The sequence below is a fragment of the Nomascus leucogenys genome, chromosome 8 (assembly GCF_006542625.1).
Source record: "Nomascus leucogenys isolate Asia chromosome 8, Asia_NLE_v1, whole genome shotgun sequence".
NCBI lineage: Eukaryota > Metazoa > Chordata > Mammalia > Primates > Hylobatidae > Nomascus > Nomascus leucogenys.
The window spans coordinates 13115576-13135819 of record NC_044388.1 but is presented as its reverse complement, the minus strand read 5'-3'; positions in this window follow the sequence as shown (position 1 = coordinate 13135819).

The window sequence follows — 20244 nt, the reverse complement described above, 5'->3', positions numbered from 1 at the left end:
GTATAATGTATGGCCCTGGGTTATGTCCTGGGTTGGACAAAGCTACTTTAATTTGGGGGAGGGGGAATAATTAGGGAAATGTGAATATGTATTAGATGTTATTTAGAAGTATTAATTACTTGTTAAATAAAATAGTGTTATTTTGGCTATGTAGTAAAAAAACTTTAATGCATGCTGAATTTTGTTTTAATGAAACTAATGAAATAATGAAGTGAGTCCATGTCCACCTGCTATGCCCAGAATACCCAGCCTCCTTCCCTGGCTCTATGCTCACTCACAGGCTCTATTTTTTTTCTCCATGCTGTGGCTGATATGGTCTTCTGGTTTGCAAAGATGAGCATTCACAGCTGAATGTTTCTGGATCCTCAGTTTGATCCAGCTTACTTACTGTCTTGGTTCTGACCCACTGTGCCCCTTAGCCACCATTCCTGGATTTCTGTGGCTTGGCTATAACAATCTGCCCTTTTCCCCAGACTCATGAGCAGTGAGGCTGTCTCCTGCCAGCAGCTTGTCAGTACCTCCCCCTGCAAGAAGCCCTCTGTGTCCCAAGCTGGCTGCCTGCAGCTGGCTTGGCCTGCCCTTCAGAAATTGTAGCAAAAAACAGTAATTGAGAGGGTAGGCCCTGGAGCTAGACTGAAAAGGTCTGAATCTCACTGGTTAGGATCTTGGGCAAGTTATTCAATCTCTCTGTGCCTTGGTCTTGTCATTGCAAAATGGGGATGATGACGTTACCTGCCTCATAGGGATGCTGTGAAGATAAATGATTCAAAAAATTTAACACTTTTAAGACAGCCCTTGACATGTCATGAGGTGCTCATTTGCCGCTAATCATTATTAAATGTTAGCTATTCTTGTGTGGGATACTAATTATGTAACAGGTATAACCCATGTCACACCTTGGGGCTACAAATATGGTCTCATTCTGATTTAACTGGCTCCATATTTCTGTCACATTTTACATCACTGTGATGCCCCTTGTTGGATTCTAGCCTCATCAGTCTTGGGCCAGTTCCTAGAATATGCACCTCTTTTTGCTCTCAGGCTATCATAATCAATTCCTTTTACCTGGGATGCTCTTCACATGGCTGACTCTTTCTCATCTTAAATCTCACCTCCCCCTTCATCAGGCTACACACATCCTACCATGTAAAGTGGCCCCACCCTACCCACCTATCACATCTCTGTGTTCTTTTTTAAAAAATCATTATTTATTTATTTACCTTGCTTAGTTTCCACCTCTGCTCATAAAGATTAGCTCCACTTCATTCACTCTGTCACCCCAAGTGACAGAGGGCGTGGCATACGGAAGAACTCTGTGAATAGTTGTTGAATAAATGAACAAGTTAGAAAGGCCACCCAAGTCATTCTGAACAAATGTTTAAAGAAAAGATGATGATGTTCCCTAGTCAAAGAAGCAGTGGATGTGGGTGTCTTTTAAATGGCATTTTCTCTTCCTTGGAAAAAAAAAAAAAGCTAACATTTTGCTTTATCAGCCACACCACTACAAGTTTGAAAACAATAATAATAATAATAATAATAATAATAACAACTAGAATGGAAGCCAGAGATAACATAAGTCAAAGGAGATATAAAGACAAAAATGACTAAAGAATAGAGAAGTAGCAGAATATGACATGGTAGCAAAAAAGAAAAACTAGCCAGGTAGATCTTAGAGACCAGGAGCTTACACCATATTGGGGAGTCTTTTTAAAGAGAACAAAATAAAATGGCAAATAGACATATGAAAAGGTGCTCAACATCATCGATCATCAGAGAAATGGAAATCAAAACTGCATTGAGCTATCATCTCACCCAGTTAAAATAGCTTTTATCCAAAAGACAGGCAATAACAAATGCTTGCAAGGATATGGAGAAAAGAAAGCCCTCATGTACTGTTCACGAGAATGTAAATTAGTACAACTACTATGGAGAACAGTTTGGAGCTCCTCAAGAAACTAAAAATAGAACTACCATACAATCCAGCTATCTCCCTGTTGGGTATATGCCCCCAAAAAAGGAAATCAATATATTGAAGAGATATCTGCACTCCCTCCTATGTTCGTTACAGCACTGTTCACAATAGTTAAGATTTGGAGGAAACCTAAGTGTCCATCAACAGATGTATTAATCCGTTTTCACACCAATGATAGAGACATACCCTAGACTAGGCATTCACAAAAGAAGGAAGTTTAACGGAGTTACAGTTCCACATGGCTGGGGAGGCCTCAAAATCATGGCAGAAGGCAAGGAGGAGCACCACGTCTTACGTGGATGGCGGCAGGCAAAGACCGAGAGCTTATGCAGGGGAACTCCCCCTTTTTAAAACCATCAGATTTTGGCCGGGCGTGGTGGCTCATGCCTGTAATCCCAGCACTTTGGGAGGCCGAGGCAGGTGGATCACGAGGTCAGGAGATCGAGACCATCCTGGCTAGCATGGTGAAACCCCGTCTCTACTAAAAATACAAAAAATTAGCCAGGCGCGGTGGTGGGTGTCTGTAGTCCCAGCTACTCGGGAGGCTGAGGCAGGAGAATGGCGTGAACCCGGGAGGCGGAGCTTGCAGTGAGCGGAGATCATGCCACTGCATTCCAGCCTGGGTGACAGAGTGAGATTCTGTCTCAAAAAAAAGCCGTCAGATTTTATGAGACTTATTCACTATTGTGAGAACAGCACAAGAAAGACCAACCCCTATGATTCAATTACCTCCCACAGGGTTCCTCCCATTACACGTGGGAATTGTGGGAGTTACAATTCAAGATGACATTTGGGTGGGGACACAGCCAAACCATATCAACAGATGAATGGATAAAAAAAATGTTGTAAATATACACAATGGAGTACTATTTAGCCATAAAAAAGAATGAGATCCTGTCATTTGCAATGAAATGGATGGAACTGGAGATCACTGATGTTAAGTGAAATAAGCCGGGCACAGAAAGTCAAACATCACATGTTCTCACTTATTTGTGAGATCTAAAAATCAAAACAATTGAATTCGACGACATAGAGATTAGAAGGATGATTACCAGAGGCTGGGAGGGGTAGCTGGGAGTTTGGGGGGTAGGGAGTGGGGACGGTTAATGGGTACAAGAAAGAATAGAAAGAATGAATAAGACCTACTCTTTGATAGCACAACAGTAACTATAGTCGATAATAACTAAATTGTACATTTTTAAATAACTAAAAGAATGTAATTGGATTGTTTGTAACACAGAGGATAAATACTTGAAGGGATGGATACCCCATTCTCCATGATGTGATTACTATGGATCCTACTGGGAAATTTTCATGGCCAAAGACAGCTGGAAACATGACTTTTTTCATAGCCTCCATTCCTAACTCTTTCTACACTAGTCAATTTTATTCAGACAGTGGACTATTTTATTTCACCACATTGTCTATTTTATTTCCAAGTAATCAGAATGTAGAACGCTCTTCAAATGGCAAGTGGACAAAAAGAAACATCACAATGTAATTGTCCCTAGCATTGAGTTGTGAAATAACAAAGCCCTGAGTCATGTAGTATATTTGAATTCAGGTCTCCAAATCCTGCATTACAGACAGGCAGGCTGCATCTCAGGACCATTTTCAATATTGAAAATGAGGGCCAGAAGAATGAAGACAAGCAAATACTATACCAATTTTTTGAAAAGTAAAAAGGCATATTCACAGGGACATGGATGAAGCTGGAAGCCATCATTCTCAGCAAACTAACACATGAACAGAAAACCAAACACCGCATGTTCTCACTCATAAGTGGGAGTTGAGCAATGAGAACACATGGACACGAGGGAAACATCACACACCAGGGACTTTTGGGTGGTGGGGGCAAGAGGAGGGAGAGCACTAATGCATACAGGGCTTAAAACCTAGATGATGGGTTGATAGGTACAGAAAACCACCATGGCACATGTATACCTATGTAACAAACCTGCACATTCTGCACATGTATCCCAGAACTTAAAGTAACATTTTTTTTAAAAAGGCGCATTTAAGTATCTACAGACCAATAAACTTGCCATGATATACAGATGGACTCTAAGGAAGTGACACTAGCCCTGTAAAGTGTACATTTCAGGGCATCTCTTTTCTTCTACAATTGCAGTCTTGGTGTTGTATAAATCCAGACATGTTTGTGTAACTTCACATAGATATCAGGAAGCTTCTACCAGTTACTATGCACAGAGGACACAACAATGAATGAAAATCAACAGCCCGTCTAGACTGGAAGCCAAGTATCCCAGACTAGAAGAATTTTTATGAGGAAGATTTGAAAATAGCAACACACCATAAAGTTGACCTTAAAAAAAAAAAAAAAAGAATCAGTCAACCAGAACAAAAGAGTTTACAAACAAAAGGGCACAGAGCTCTATCCCTGGAGTCACCAAGATCAAGGAAAATTGCTATAGACTCCTCCATATCTACCTTTTGATAGTGTCCAGAATTCATGGGTTCTTGGTCTCACCGACTTCAAGAATTAAGCTGCGGACCCTCGCAGCGAGTGTTATAGTTCTTAAAGGCGGCGTGTCCGGAGTTTGTTCCTTCTGATGTTCGGATGTGTTTGGAGTTTCTTCCTTCTGGTAGCTTTGTGGTCTCACTGGCTCAGGAGTGAAGCTGCAGACCTCCGCGGTGAGTGTTAACAGCTCTTGAGGTGGCGCATTTGGAGTTGTCCGTTCCTTCGGGTGGGTTCGTGGTCTCGCTGGCTTCAGGAATGAAGCTACAGACCTTCACAGTGAGTGTTACAGCTCATAATGGTAGTGTGGACCCAAAGACTGAGCAACAGCAAGATTTATTGCAAAGAGCAAAAGAACAAAGCAGAAGGGGACCCCAGCAAGTTGCCACTGCTAGCTCAGGCAGCCTGCTTTTATTCTCTTATCTGGCCCCACCCACATCCTGCTGATTGGTCCATTTTACAGAGAGCCGATTGGTCTGTTTTACAGAGAGCTGATTGGCCCATTTTGACAGGGTGCTGATTGGTGCATTTACAATCCCTGAGCTAGACACAAAAGTTCTCCACCTCCCCACTAGATTAGCTAGATACAGAGTGCTGATCGGTGCATTCACAAACCCTGAGATAGACACAGAGTGCCGATTGGTGCATTTACAAACCCTGAGCTAGACACAGAGTGCTGATTGGTACATTCACAATCCCTTAGCTAGACATAAAGATTCCCCAAGTTCCCACTCGACTTAGGAGCCCAGCTGGCTTCACCCCCTGGATCTTGCACCAGGGCCGCAGGTGGAGCTGCCTGCCAGTCCTGTGCCATGCGCTCGCACTCCTCAGCCCTTGGGCGGTTGATGGGACCGGGCGCCATGGAGCAGGGGGCAGTGCTCGTCCAGGAGGCTCAGGCCACGCAGGAGCCCACAGCAGGGGGGTGGGGGAGACTCAGGCATGGTGGGCTGCAGGTCCCAAGCCCTGCCCCTCAGGAAGGCAGCTAAGGCCTGGCGAGAAATCGAGCGCAGCGCTGGTGGCTGGCACTGCTGGGGGACCCGGCTCACCCTCCACAGCTGCTGGCCCGGGTGCTAAGCCCCTCACTGCTTGGGGCTGGTGGGGCCAGCTGGCTGCTCCTAGTGCGGGCCGCCAAGCCCACGCCCACCTGGAACTCTAGCTGGCCCACAAGTGCGCAGCCCTGGTTCCTGCCCACGCCTCTCCCTCCACACCTCCCCATAAGCTGAGGGAGCCGGCTCTGGCCTCGGCCATCCCAGGAAGGGACTCCCACAGTGCAGTGGCGGGCTGAAGGGCTCCTCAAGTGCCGCTAGAGTAGGCGCCCAGGCAGAGGAGGCGCTGAGAGCAAGCGAGGGCTAGGAGGGCTGCCAGCACCCTGTCACCTCTCAATATCAGTAAGCATTTGACACAGCTGCCCATGGTACTATTTTGGATAAAATGATGGCTGTGAACTCAATGATATTACTGTCCGGTGCATTCAAATCATTCATCAACTAGAGTAGAAGCTTGATGCTATTAGGCTCGGTAGTTCATCCATTAACTGAAGAACAAATTGGTTAAAGTGAAGCATCATTTAAAAATGATATATATATACTTTAAAATTTTTATTTGATGCTAAATCACGTAACAGTGCAATCATTTGGCAATTTTTTATTGAGGCCAATGTCTATGTTTTAGTCCCTTTCTTTCAAAAAGCACACCTTTGAAAAATAGTTTATGATCTCAAAGGATTTTTTTTTAAGCAAAGCAAAAATTTAAAACAGTTTGCAATTTGAGTGCAAACTCTTTCTAGGGTTTGTTTGTTTTTTAAATAATTTTCACCAATTTTCTACAGTGCTTTGCCCATATCTAATGGGCAGGTTTTTTTGTTTTGTTTTAGCTACTCAGCCTTATCAATTTTTTAAGGTACATGGCTCAGTTTTCATATAAACAACTTCTTTTCATGATTATGTTTCATTGGTTCACATGATATTTAATTTACATAATTACAGTAGCAAGTGCAACTGGCATAAGCAGGCTTGGGGCAAATAACCCTGACTGTTTGAAAGCGTGGACCTCAACTGCTGAAAACAGCAGGAGCCCCCAGACATAGTAGAGCAGGCTGCCCCACACCGCACCAACCCTGCAGAATGGGTTTACTCCTCAGCAGGTTTACAGAAGAAATGGGGAGGATTGGTTATCAAGAAGTCAGTTAAATGGAAACTGGTAAAGTCCCCAAAATAAGAATTTTGAACCTGTAGCAAAATTGTGGGGATTCTCTGGTACAGAGCCAAGTAGTTTTCTCAAGTTCAGCGTTTTATTCAGTGTCATGAAGATCTAGAAGACACATGAATCAAATTTTCAGAGGGCACAGAGCCGTAAGGAATACTAACATGGCAAGGATCATCTCAAAATCAAAACACTCTCAACTTCCGTGAATTCCTCGATGTCCTTCCATAGGGAACTTGATATGTAAAATGATGGCAGCTCTATTAAATGCTACGCAATTGCATAAAGACTGTTAGATGCCCATATGTGGATTCAGCAAGCTCTCTGGAATAGTTCAGATCTCCAAATGCCTGGATCAGTGCCTGGCATACAGACAAGGCTCAAGAAATACGTTTGAATAGATAAGCATGCTACAGAAAAAATAGGTGCTAAACAGTGTGCATGATGTGTTTATATTTGTGTTAAAACAAAGAGGGTATTTATAGAATCTTTACTACTTTGTGCATAGATAATTTGTGCTCAGATTATCACTGGAAGGAAGGTCAAAAAAATTGATTAGTGGCTGTCTGCTGAGAGAGGGAACTAGGGCATCTGGAGTATGTTATAAAGGAAACTTACTTTTTGTTCCTATGTATTTTCATACTACTCAGATTTTCACTGTGTATCTTTTATTTTAACTTTTATTTTAAATGTAGGGGTACATGGACAGGATGTGCAGGTTTGTTACATAGTAAATGTGTGTCATGGGGTTTCTTGTATAGATGATTTCATCACCCAGGTATTAAGCCTAGTATCCATTAGTTGTTTTTCCTGATGTTCTCCCTCCTCCCACTCTCCACCCTCCAGTGAGCCACAGTGTGTGTTGTTCCCCTCCACATGTCCGTGTGTTCTCATCATTTAGCTCCCACTTGTAAGTGAGAACATCCATTATTTGGTTTTCTGTTCCTGTGTTAGTTTGCTAAGGATAATGGCCTCCAGCTCCATCTATTTCCCTGCAAAGGACATGACCCAATTCCTTTTTATGGCTGCATAGTATTCCATGGTGTATATGTACCACATTTTATTTAATCAGTCTATTATTGAGAGGCATTTGGTTTGATTCCATATATTTGCTATTGTGAACAGTGTGGCAATGAACATACGCACGCATGTGTCTTTTTGTTCATTTGTTTGTTTTCAGATGGAGTCTCACTCTGTTGCCCAGGCTGGAGTGCCGTGGCATGATCTTGGCTCACTGCAACCTCCACCTCCTGGATTCAAGTGATTCTCCTGCTTCAGCCTCCTGACTAGCTGGGACTATAGCCGTGCACCACCACGCCCAGCTAATTTTTGTATTTGTAGTAGAGATGGGGTTTTGCCATGTTGGCCAGGCTGGTTTCGAACTCTTGACCTCAACTGATCCACCCACCTTGGCCTCCCAAAGTGCTGGGATTACAAGCATGAGCCACCACGCCCGGCCCGCATGTGTGTTTATAGTAGAACGATTTACATTCCTTTGGGTGTATAGCCAGTAATGGGATTGCTGGATTGAATGGTATTTCTGACTTTAGGTTTTTGAGGAATTGCCACACTGTCTTCCGCAGTGGTTGAACTAATTTACACTCCCACCAACACTATAAACATTCCTTTTTCTCCACAACCCCATCAGCATCTGTTATTTTTTGGCTTTTTAATAGTAGCCATTCTGACTTGTGTGAGATGGTATCTCATTGTGGTTTTGATTTGCATTTCTGTAATAATCAGTGATGTTGAGCTTTTTTTGTATGACTGTTGGTTGCATGTATGTCTTCTTCTGAGAAGTGTCTATTCATGTCTTTTGCCTACTTTTTAATGAGATTGTTTGCTTTTCTCTTGGAAATTTGTTTAAGTTCCTTATAGATGCTGGATATTAGACCTTTGTCGGATGCATAGTTTGCAAAAATTTTTCTCCCATTCTGTAGGTTGTTTAATCTGTTGATAGTTTCTTTTGCTGTGCAGAAGCTGTTTAGTTTAATTAGATCCCACTTGTCAATAATGTTTGCTTTTGTTGCAATTGCTTTTGGCATCTTCATCATGAAATCTTTGCCCATGTCTATGTCCTGAATGGTATTATAGGGTTTTTATAGTTTGAGGTTTTACATTTAAATGTTTAATCTATCTTGAGTTAATTTTGGTATATGGTGTAAGGAAGGGATCAGTTTCAATTTTCTGCATGTGGCTAGCCAGTTGTCCCAGCACCATTTTGAATAGGGAATCCTTGCCCTGTTGCTTGTTTTTGTCAGGTTTGTCAAAGATCAGATAATTGTAGGTGTGTGGTCTTATTTTTGGGTTCTCTGTTCTGTTCCTTTGGTCTCTGTGTCTGTTTTTGTACCAGCACTATGCTGTTTTGGTTACTGTAGTCCTGTAGTATAGTTTGAAGTTGGGTAGTGTGATGCCTCCAGCTTTGTTCTTTTTGCTTAGGATTACGTTGGCTATTTGGGCTCTTTTTTCTAGTTCTATGAAGAATGTCAATGGTAGTTTATTGGGAATAGCATTGAATGTATATATTGCTTTGGACAGTATGGTCATTTTAATACTGATTCTTCCTATCCATAAACATGGAGTGTTTTTCTATTTGTTTGTGTCATCTCTGATTTCTTTGAGCAGTGATTTGTAGTTCTCCTTCTAGAGATCTTTCACTTCCCTTGTTAGCTGTATTCCTAAGTATTTTACTCTTTTTGTGGCAATTGTGAATGAGAGTTAGTTTGTGATTTGGCTCTGGGCTTGACTGTTGTTGTTGTATAGGAATGATGGCAATTCTTGCACATTGATGTTGTATCCTGAGACTTTGCTGAAGTTGCTTATCAGCTTAAGAAGCTTTGGGGCTGAAATGATGGGGTTTTCTAGACATAGGATCATGTTGTCTGCAAACAGGAATAGTTTGACTTCCCCTCTTCCTGTTTGAATGCTCTTTATTTATTTCTCTTGCCTGAGTGCTCTGGCCAGAACTTCCAATACTATGTTGAATAAGAGTGGTGAGAGAGAGCATCCTTGTCTTGTGCTGGTTTTCAGTGGGAATGCTACCAGCTTTTGCTGATTCAGTGTGATGTTCACAACCATATAATTACAAGGAAATTGAATAACCTGCTCCTGAATGACATTTAGGTAAATAATGAAATCAAGGCAAAAATCAAGAAGTTGTTCGAAACTAATGAGAACAATGATACCATGTACCAGAATCTCTGGGACACAGCTAAGGCTGTGTTAAGAGGAAAATTTATAGCACTAAAATGCCCACATCAAAAAGCTAGGAAGATCTCAAGTTACCAACCTAATGACACAACTAGAGGAGAACCAAGAGCAAACAAATCCCAGAGCTAGCAGAAGACAAGAAATAACCAAAATCAGAGTTGAACTGAAGGAGATTGAGACACGAAAAACCATTCAAAAGATCAATGAATCCAGCAGCTGGTTTTTTTGAAAAAAAATTAATAAAATAGATAGAATGCTAGCTTGACTAATAAAGAACAAAGATTCAAATAAACACAATCAGAAACTATATGAGGGATATTATAACAGACCCCACAGAAATACAAACAACCATCAGAGAATATTATAAACACCTCTGTGCACAAAAACTAGAAAATCTAGAAGAAATGGATAAATTTCTGGTTGCATACACCCTCCCAAGACTGAACCAGGAAGAAACTGAATCCCTGAACAGACCAATAACAAGTTCTGAAATTAAGGCAGTAATAAATAGCGTGCCAGCAACAACAAAAAAAGCTCAGGACCAGATGTATTCACAGCTGAATTCAACCAGATGTACAAAGAAGGGCTGGTACCATTCCTACTGAAACTATTAAAAAAAATGAAAATGAGAGGCTCCTTCCTAATTCATTCTATGAGGCCAGCATCATCCTGATACCTAAACCTGGAGAAATGTAACATAATAAGAAAAATTCAGGCCAATATCCTTGACAAACATTGATGCAAAAATCCTCAACAAAATACTGGCAAACTGAATCCAGCAGCACATCAAAAAGATTATCCACAAAGATAACTATGCTTCATCCCAGGGATGCAAGGTTTGTTTAACATACACAAATCAGTAAATGTGATTCATCACATAAATAGAACAAAAGACAAAACCACATGATTAGCTGAACAGATGCAGAAAAGGTTTTTGATAAAATTCAACATTCTTCATGTTAAAAGCTTTCAATAAACTAGGTATTGAAGGAACATACCTCAAAATAATAGCCATATATCACTGTGCATATTTTAAATCAATCTACTAAATAAGTATCTGAAATGTTACAAGTATCTGAAATGTTAAACTGAAACCATGAAATTTAAATTTGGTGGGGAGAAAGTGTATCATCCTGCATTTTGCTTCAAAAATTAATTTCCTAACCTCAGATGAGGATGGCAAAGTCCTGCACATGCAGCCTCTGCAAAGGGTCTCAAATTCAGTCTCTCAGTCCTTCCTAATGACCCATTAATTTAGGACCTCAGTGTCTACTGTCTGAGCCACCTCAGAGAACTGACTGAGCTCACTGCCTGCCTCCTCACTGACTCAGCCCCATTCAGCACATGACAACACTCCCAAAGTGTTAACTCTGATGTTATCACTCTCCTAGTCAAAAACCAGCTCTCATTTCCTAACATCCTTTTCTATTTTGCTTTTTAAAAATTCAAATCATAGTGTACTTACTTAAAAAAGATTTTTCTACTAGGCTTATAACGGAAAAACCAGAAGCCCCTGACCTCCCCCTGCACACACCAAGGTGTTACCACCCAAGATACTATCTATTGATTTGTTACTATGGAAAATGTTTAATTGGACTCACAGTTCCACATGGCTGGGGAGGCCTCAGAATCATGGCGGGAGGCAAAAGGCACTTCTTACATGGTAGCGGTAATAGAAAAATGAGCTAGAAGCAAAAATGGAAACCCCTGATAAACCCAGCAGATCTACTGAGACTTATTCACTATCATGAGAATAGCAAGGAAAAGACCGGCCCCCATGATTCAATGATCTCCCCCAGGTCCCTCCTACAACACATGAGAATTCTAGGAGATACAATTCAAGTTGAGATTTGGGTGGGAACACAGCCAAACCATGTCATTCCACCCCTGGCCCCTCCAAATCTCATGTCCTCACATTTCAAAACCAATCATGCCTTCTCAATAGTCCCTTCTACTTATGAGCCTGTAAAATCAAAGCAAGCTAGTTATTTCTCACATAAAATGGAGGTATAGGTATTGGATAAGTACAGCCCTTCCAAATGGGAGAAATCGCACATGGTCTTGTGCAGCTCCACCCCTGTGGCTTTGCAGGGTAAAGCCTCCCTCCCGCCTGCTTTTATGGACTGGCTTTGAGTGTCTGCAGCTTTTCCAGGTGAATGCTGCAAGCTGTCGGTGGATCTACCATTCTGGGGTCTTGAGGACTGTGGCCCTCTTCTCACAGCTCCACTAGGCAGTGCCCTAGTAGGAACTGTGTGTAGGAGCTCCAACCCCACATTTCCCTTCTGCACTGCCCTAGCAGAGGTTCTCCAGGAACACCTCGCTCCTGCAACAAACTTCTGCCTGGGCATCCAGCCATTTCCATACATCTTCTGAAATCTAGCAGGAGGTTGCCAAACCCCAACTCTTGACTTCTGTGCACTCATAGGCTCAACATCACATGGAAGCTGCCAAGACTTGAGGCTTCACCCTCTGAAGCCACAGTCTGAGCTCTGCGTTGGCACCTTTCAGCCATGACTGGAGCAGCTGAGCTGCAAGGCCCCAAGTGCCTAGGCTGCACACAGCACAGGGACCCTGGGCCTGGCTCACGAAACCACTTTTTTTCTCCTGGGCCTGGGCCTGTGATGGGAGGAACTGCCGTGAGTGTCTCTAACATGGCCTGGAGACATTTTTCCCATGGTCCTGAGGATTAATATTAGGCTCCTTGCTACTTATGCAAATTTCTGCAGCCAGCTTGAATTTCTCCCCAGGAAATGGATTTTTCTTTTCTATTGCATAGTCAGGCTGCAAATTTTCCAAACTTTTATGCTCTGCTTCCCTTATAAAACTGAATGTATTTAACAGTACCAAGTCACATCTTGAATGCTTTCCCACTTAGAAATTTCTTCTGCCAGATACCCTAAATCATCTCTCTCAGTTCAAAGTTCCACAAATCTCTAGGGCAGAGACAAAAAGCCACCAGTCTCTTTGCAAAAACATTACAAGAGTTGCCTTTACTGGGGTTCCCAAGTTCCTCATCTCCATCTGAGACCACCTCAGCCTGGATTTAATGTCTGTATCGCTATCAGAGTTTTGGGCAAAGCCATTCAACAAGTCTCTAGGAAGTTCCAAACTTTCCCACATTTTCCTGTCTTCTTCTGAGCCCTCCAAACTGTTCTAGTCTCTGCCTGTTACCCAGTTCCAAAGTCACTTCCACATTTTCATGTGTCTTTTCAGCAATGCCCCATTCCCGGTATAAATTTACTGTATTAGTCTGTTTTCATGATGCTGATAAAGACATATCCGAGACTGGGAAGAAAAAGAAGTTTAATTGGACTTACAATTTCACATGGCTGATGAGGCATCAGAATCATGGTGCAAGGCAAAACGCACTTCTTACATGGCAGCAGCAAGAGAAAAATGAGGAAGAAGCAAAAGCAGAAACCCCTGATAAACCCATCAGATCTTGTGAGACTAGTTCACTGTCATGAGAATAGTATGGGAAATACCAGTTCTCATGATTCAATTACTTTCCCCTGGGTCCCTCCCACATGTGGGAATTCTGGGAGATACAATTCAAATTCAGATTTGGGTGGGACACAGCCAAACCATATCACTTTATTAAACTATCCTTTACTTTCATCCACATGGTTATTTCCATGAAAAACATGAACTTCCTAGGGACTCTCTTCTATACCAGGATCTATTTTGTTTATTATACTGGGGTCATTCAGTATAATTCCTGGTACATAGTAAGTACTCAGAGAAGTTTCTTTAATTGTTTTTGGCATATACAGCTTTTCCTGTCACCAAGAAAATTATCTCCAATAAACACTGAGCGTTTTCAGTATCTTATGAACAAAATTAATTCTCAATTTTATTTTCTCCTCTGTATCTTCTATTATTCAGAGTCTACTTTCCTTTACAATTTTAATAACCTTTTCATACCCATTCTGTCTTCACAACAACCCAGTTTCATTCCCAATTTATAGATCATGATGAGAGAGTAAGTTACCTGCCTCAATACAGCTACTAAGGAGTAGGACTAAGGTTCACACCTTGGTCTCACCATAGGCTCAGGAGTCTGCCCACATACCAGATGCCCGTGGTCATTTCTCACCTAAATATCCATTTGGCATATGTTTTGGTTTTTCTGCCCGCAAGGCAATTCATCTGTCAGTGGGATCATAAACTTCTGCTCTTCCTGTTTCCCTTTTGATAAATTGATTTTTTCTTATGTTATTGGGTAGCTAGCTCTCTGAATCTTTTGCTACTTGCCAATCAGAGATCAAATGTTGACAGGTTTCCTCTTCCCCAGACCCTTGCTTTAAACACATGGTCCTTTTACTATACAAAATTTGATGCTAGTTCTGTTTTTTTATTTCCAGATGATTTTAATGTGAAATATATTGTATAACTTCTCTACTTGACCAAACTATTGCATTCCCTGGACCCTCTACAAATCCTTTTTAATAGCTTCATCTATTCATCTATCAATTTCTATTTCATTGGTATGGCTCTCCAGCTCTCCTTTGCTATGTCCTTGTGTATAAAGTTCTTGAGGGTTTTTTAGGTGTTCAGCATCTATCCTTCCCTGACACTTCCTTTCAAAGACTAACACTCATAACATTTTGTGTTTCTCTATAGGAATTATTTCAACAACAACAACAAATCTTCCCCCATGTATATGCTACATTTTGGTTATTTGTTTGAGAATTCAAGGGTTTCACAACTATCAAAATAAGTTTGAATTGACAAAAACTGGGTCATGTTTTCCTTCCACTTATAGCTTTCTTTGGAATGAATTAAAAATTATATGTCAAATGTTCACTGTTTAAAAAGCTAGGAAGATGGTGAAAGATGATTAGAAGCACATTCTGAACCCTGCAAAAGCTGTATTAACACTGTAAAAAAAAATAGAAAAGGTACATTGTTAATTTGATTTTTTAAGGCAGCCATTATTAATTTTTACTCACCTATCTTCAGCTTTTATACATCTACACATTCAACATATATTTATTGATATCCTGCTAGTTAACAATTAGCGGAAAACCTAGCCTATAAATTGGCATTCAAAAAATATCCAGTGAACTGGACTGAATTGTTTAAGCAATGAAGATGCAAATATAATGAGGATAGCATGGTGTCTTGAGCTTACAATCTGGAATGGAGGATAAGAAAGGGCTTGATATTTATTGGAGTACTGGAAATTTTTAACTTAACCTCCCATTTACTCTTAATACCTCATACTTTAAAAATAAAAATGGAAAAGTAAAATTACCTTCAGAATGCATTGGGTGAAGTAGCAGTAAGCCCAATCAATAGTGACCTAAACAAATAGGAATTTATTTTCCTCACATAACAAGAAGGTAGGTGAATTATTGGAGATGAAATAATACACTAACAATGTCAGGAGCTGTATTTCTGGGGTCCTTTTGGTCTTTCCTTCCTGACTGTTGCTTCATAGTCATAAGATGCCTGCTGCAGTGCTAGATATCACATTCACATTCATACAGGACTAAGGTGAAAAGGAGAAGAATGGTGTCCTTTATTTTTAACTTGGTTTGGAGAATTTTATTGAAATCCTTTTTAAGCTCAGGCAGTTTTGTGGTGTAGGGGTGGCCCTTTTCTTACCATCTTCACTTTGATCTGTTTCAGCCCCAGTCATAGCTTCTTTTGTTTTATATTATTTTTATTTCAGTAGGTTTTTGGAGAACAGGTGGTGTTAGCTTACGTGGATAAGTTCTTTAGTGATGATTTCTGAGATTTTGGTCCACCCATCACCCAAGCAGTGTACACTGTACCCAATATGAAGCCTTTTGTCTCTTACCCACCTCCCACCCTTCCCCCCAAGTCCCCAAAGTCCATTGTATCATTCTTATGCTTTTGCATCCTCATAGCTTAGCTCCCACTCATAAAAGAGAATATACAATGTTTGGTTTTCCATTCCTGAGATACTTCACTTAAAATAATGGCCTCTAATTCCATCCAGGTTGCTGCAAATACCATTATTTTGTTCCTTTTTATTGCTGAATAGTATTCCATGGTTTTTTCTTTCCATTCATTGATTGATAAGCATTTGGGCTGGTTTCATCTTTTTGCAATTGCTAGTTGTGCTGCTATAAACATAAATGTGCAAGTTTTTTTTTTCATATAATGACTTCTTTTCCTCTGGGTAGATACCCAGTAATGGGATTGCTGGATCAAAATGGTAGATCTACTTTGAGTTCTTTAAGGAATCTCCACACTGTTTTCCATAGTGGTTGTACTAGTTTACATTCCCACCAACAGTGTAAAAGTGTTCCATTTTCACTACATCCACATCAACATCTTTTTTTTAAATTATGGACATTCAGGAGTAAGGTGGTATCACATTGTGGTATTGATTTGTATTTCCCTGATAATTAGTGAAGCTGAGCATTCTTTCATATGTTTGTTGGCCATTTGTGTATTATCTTTTGAGGGCTGTCTATTCATATCCTGAGCCCACTTTTTGATGGGATTTTTGTTTGTTTGTTTCTTGCTGATTTGAGTTTCTTGTAGATTCTGGATATTAGTCCTTTGTTGACTGCATAGTTTGCAAAGATTGTCTCTCACTCTGTGGGCTGTCTCTTTACTCTGCTGATTATTTCTTTTGCTGTGCAGAAGCTTTTTAGTTTAATTAAGTCCCATCTATTTATTTTTGTTTTTGTTGCATTTGCTTTTGGGTTCTTGATCATTAAGTCTTTGCCTAAGCCAATGTCTAGAAGGGCTTTTCCAATGTTATCTTCTAGAATTTTTGTTCTTTCAGGTCTTAGATTTAAGTCTTTGATCCATCTTCAGTTGATTTTTGAATGAGGTGAGAGATGAGGATCCAGTTCCATTCTTCTACATGTGGCTTGATAATTATCTCAGCACCATTTGTTGAATAGATTGCCTTTCCCCACTTTGTTTTACCTTTCTTTCTTGAAGATAAGTTGATGTAAGTATTTGGCTTTATTTTTGGGTTCTCTATTCTGTTCCATCGTTCTATGTGCCTACTTTTATGCTGGCACTATGCTGTTTGGGTGACTATAGCCTTATAGTATAGGTTCAAGTCGGTAATACGATACCCCCAGATAGGTTCTTTTGCTTAGTTTAGCTTTGACTATGCAGGCTCTTTTTTGGTTCTATGTGTATTTTAGGATTTTAGGATTTTTTTCTAGTTCTATGAAGAATTATGATGGTATTTTGATGGGAATTGCATTTAATTTGTAGATTGCTTTTGGCAATATGGTCATTTTCACTATATTGAATCCACCCATCCATAAGCATGAGATATGTTTTCATTTGTTTTTTTTATTTAGGTTTTTTTTTTATTATACTTTAAGCTTTAGGGTACATGTGCACAACATGCAGGTTTGTTACATATGTATACATGTGCCATGTTGGTGTGCTGCACCCATTTACTCGTCATTTAACATTAGGTCTATCTCCTAATGCTATCTCTCCCCCCTCCCCCCACCCCACAACTGGCCCCGGTGTGTGATGTTCCCCTTCCTGTGTCCATGTTTTCATTTGTTTGTTGTGATTTCTTTCAGCAGTGTTTTGTAGTTTTCCTTGTAGAGGTCTTTCCCCTCCTTGGTTAGTACATTCCTAAGTATTTAATTTTTTGTTTGCAACTATTATAAAAGGGGTTGAGTTCTTGATTTCATTCTCATCTTGGTCGCTATTGGTGTAGAGGAGTGCTACTGATTTGTGTACATTGATTTTGTATCCTGAAACTTTACTGAATTCATCTATTAGTTCTGGGGGATTTTTGGTGGAGTGTTTCGGGTTTTCTAGGTATACAATCATATCCTCGATGAACAGTGGCAGTTTGACTTCTTTACTGATTTGGATGCCCTTTATTTATTTCTCTTGTCTGATTGCTCTGGCTAGGACTTTCAGTACTATGTTGAATAGAGGTGGTGAAAGTGGGCATCCTTGTCTTGTTCCAGTTCTTGCAGGGAATGCTTTCAAATTTTCCCCATTCAGTATAATGTTGGCTGTGGATTTGTCATAGATGGCTTTTATCACCTTAATGTGTGTCCCTTCTATGATGATTTTACTGAGGGTTTTAATTATAAAGCGATGTTGGATTTTGTCAAATGCATTTTCTGCATCTATTCAGATGATCATGTGATTTTTGCTTTAAATTCTGTTTATGTGGTGTACCACATTTATTGACTTGTGCATGTTAAACCATCCCTGCATCCTTGGTATGAAACCCATTTGGTCATGTTGTATTTTTTTCATATGCTGTTGGATTTGGTTAGCTAGCATTTTGTTGAAGATTTTTGCAACCATGTTCATCAGGAATATTGGTCTGTAGTTTTCTTTTTTTGTTATGTCTTTTCCTGGTTTTGGTATTAGGGTGCTACTGGCTTCAAAGAATGATTTAGGGAGGATTCTCTTTCTCTATCTTTTGAAATAGTGTCAACAAGATTGGTACCAAATATTTAAATGTCTGATAAAATTCACCTGTGAATCCATGTGGTCCTGGACTTTTTTTGTCCACAATTTTTTAATTACCATCTCAATACCACTACTTGTTACTGGTCTGTTCAGAGTTTCTATTTCTTCCTACTTTAATCTAGGAGGGTTGTATATTTCCAGGAATTTATCCATCTCCTCTAGGTTTTCTAGTTTGTGTGTGTAAAGGTGTTCATAGTAGCCTTGAATAATCTTTTGTATTTCTGTGGTATCAGTTGTAATATCTCCCATTTCATTTCTAATTGAGCTTATTTGGATCTTCTCTCTTGTTGGTTAATCTTGCTAATGGTCTATCAATTTTGTTTATCTTTTCAAAGAATCTGCTTTTAGTTTCACGTATCTTTTGTATTTTTTTTGTTTCAATTTCATTTAGTTCTGCTCTGATCTTTGTTATTACTTTTCTTCTGCTAGGTTTGAGTTTGATTTGTTCTTCTTTCTCTAGATCCTTGAAGTATGACCTTAGATTGTCTATTCGTGCTCTTTCAGACTTTTTAATGTAGGCTTTTAATGCTATGAACTTTCCCCTTAGCACCACTTTTGCTATATCCCAGAGGTTTTGATAGGTTTTGTCACCAATATCAAAGAATTTTTTAACCTCCATCTTGATTTCATTGTTGACCCAATGATCATTCAGGAGGAGGTTATTTAATTTCCATGTATTTGCATGGCTTTGATGGGTCCTTTTGAGTTGATTTCCAATTTTATCCCACTGTGTCTGAGAGAGTACTTGGTATAATTTCAATTTCCTTAAGTTTATTAAGACTTGTTTTGTGGCCTATCATGTGGTCTATCTTGGAGAATGTTCCATGTGTTGATGAATACAATGTATATTCTGCATTTGTTGGGTAGAATGTTCTGTAAATATCTGTTAAGTCCATTTATTCTAGGGTATAGTTTATTATTTCTTTGTTGACTTTCTGTCTTGATGACCTGTCTAGTGCTGTCTGGGGAGTACTGGAGTCCCCCACTATTACTGTATTGCCATCTATCTTATTTCTCAGGTCTAGTAGTAATTGTTTTATAAATTTCAGAGCCCCAGTGTTAGGTGTTATATTTAGGGTTGTGATATTTTCCTGTTGGACTAGTCCTTTTATTATTATATAATGTCCCTCTTTGTCTTTTTTTACTATTTTTGTTTTAAGGTCTGTCTTGTCTGATATAAGAATGGCTACTCCTGGCCAGGTGCAGTGGCTCACACCTGTAATCCCAGCACTTTGGGAGGTCGAAGTGGGTGGATCATGAGGTCAGGAGATCGAGACCATCCTGGCCAACATGGTGAAATCTCATCTCTTCTAAAAATACAAAAATTAGCCAGGCATGGTGGCACGTACCTGTAATCCCAGCTACTCAGGAAGCTGAGACAGGAGAATCACTTGAACTAGGGAGTTGGAGGTTGCAGTGAGCTGAGATCATGCCACTGCACTCCAGCCTGGTGGCAAAGTGAGACTTTGTCTCAAAAAAAAAAAAAAAAAAAAAAAAAAAAAGAATGGCAGAATGGCTACTCCTGCTCACTTTTGATGTCCATTTGGGTGAAATGTCTTTTTCCAACCCTTTATCTTAAGTTTGTGTAAGTCCTTGTATGTTAGCTGAGTCTCTTGAAGACAGCAGATACTTGGTCAGTGAATTTTTATCCATTCTGCCATTCTGTATCTTTTAAGTGGAGCATTTAGGCCATTTAGATTCAACATTAGTATTGAGATGTGAGGTACTATTCTATTCATCATGCTAGTTGTGGCCTGAATACCTTGGGTTGTTTTTTTCATTATGTTATATTTTTATAGGTCCTGTGGGAGTTTTGCTGTAAGCAGGTTCCATTTTGGTATATTTCTAGGTTTTGTTTCAAGATTTAGAGCTCCTTTTAGCAGTTCTTGTGTTTCCGGCTTAGTAGTGGTGAGTTTTCTCAAAATTTATT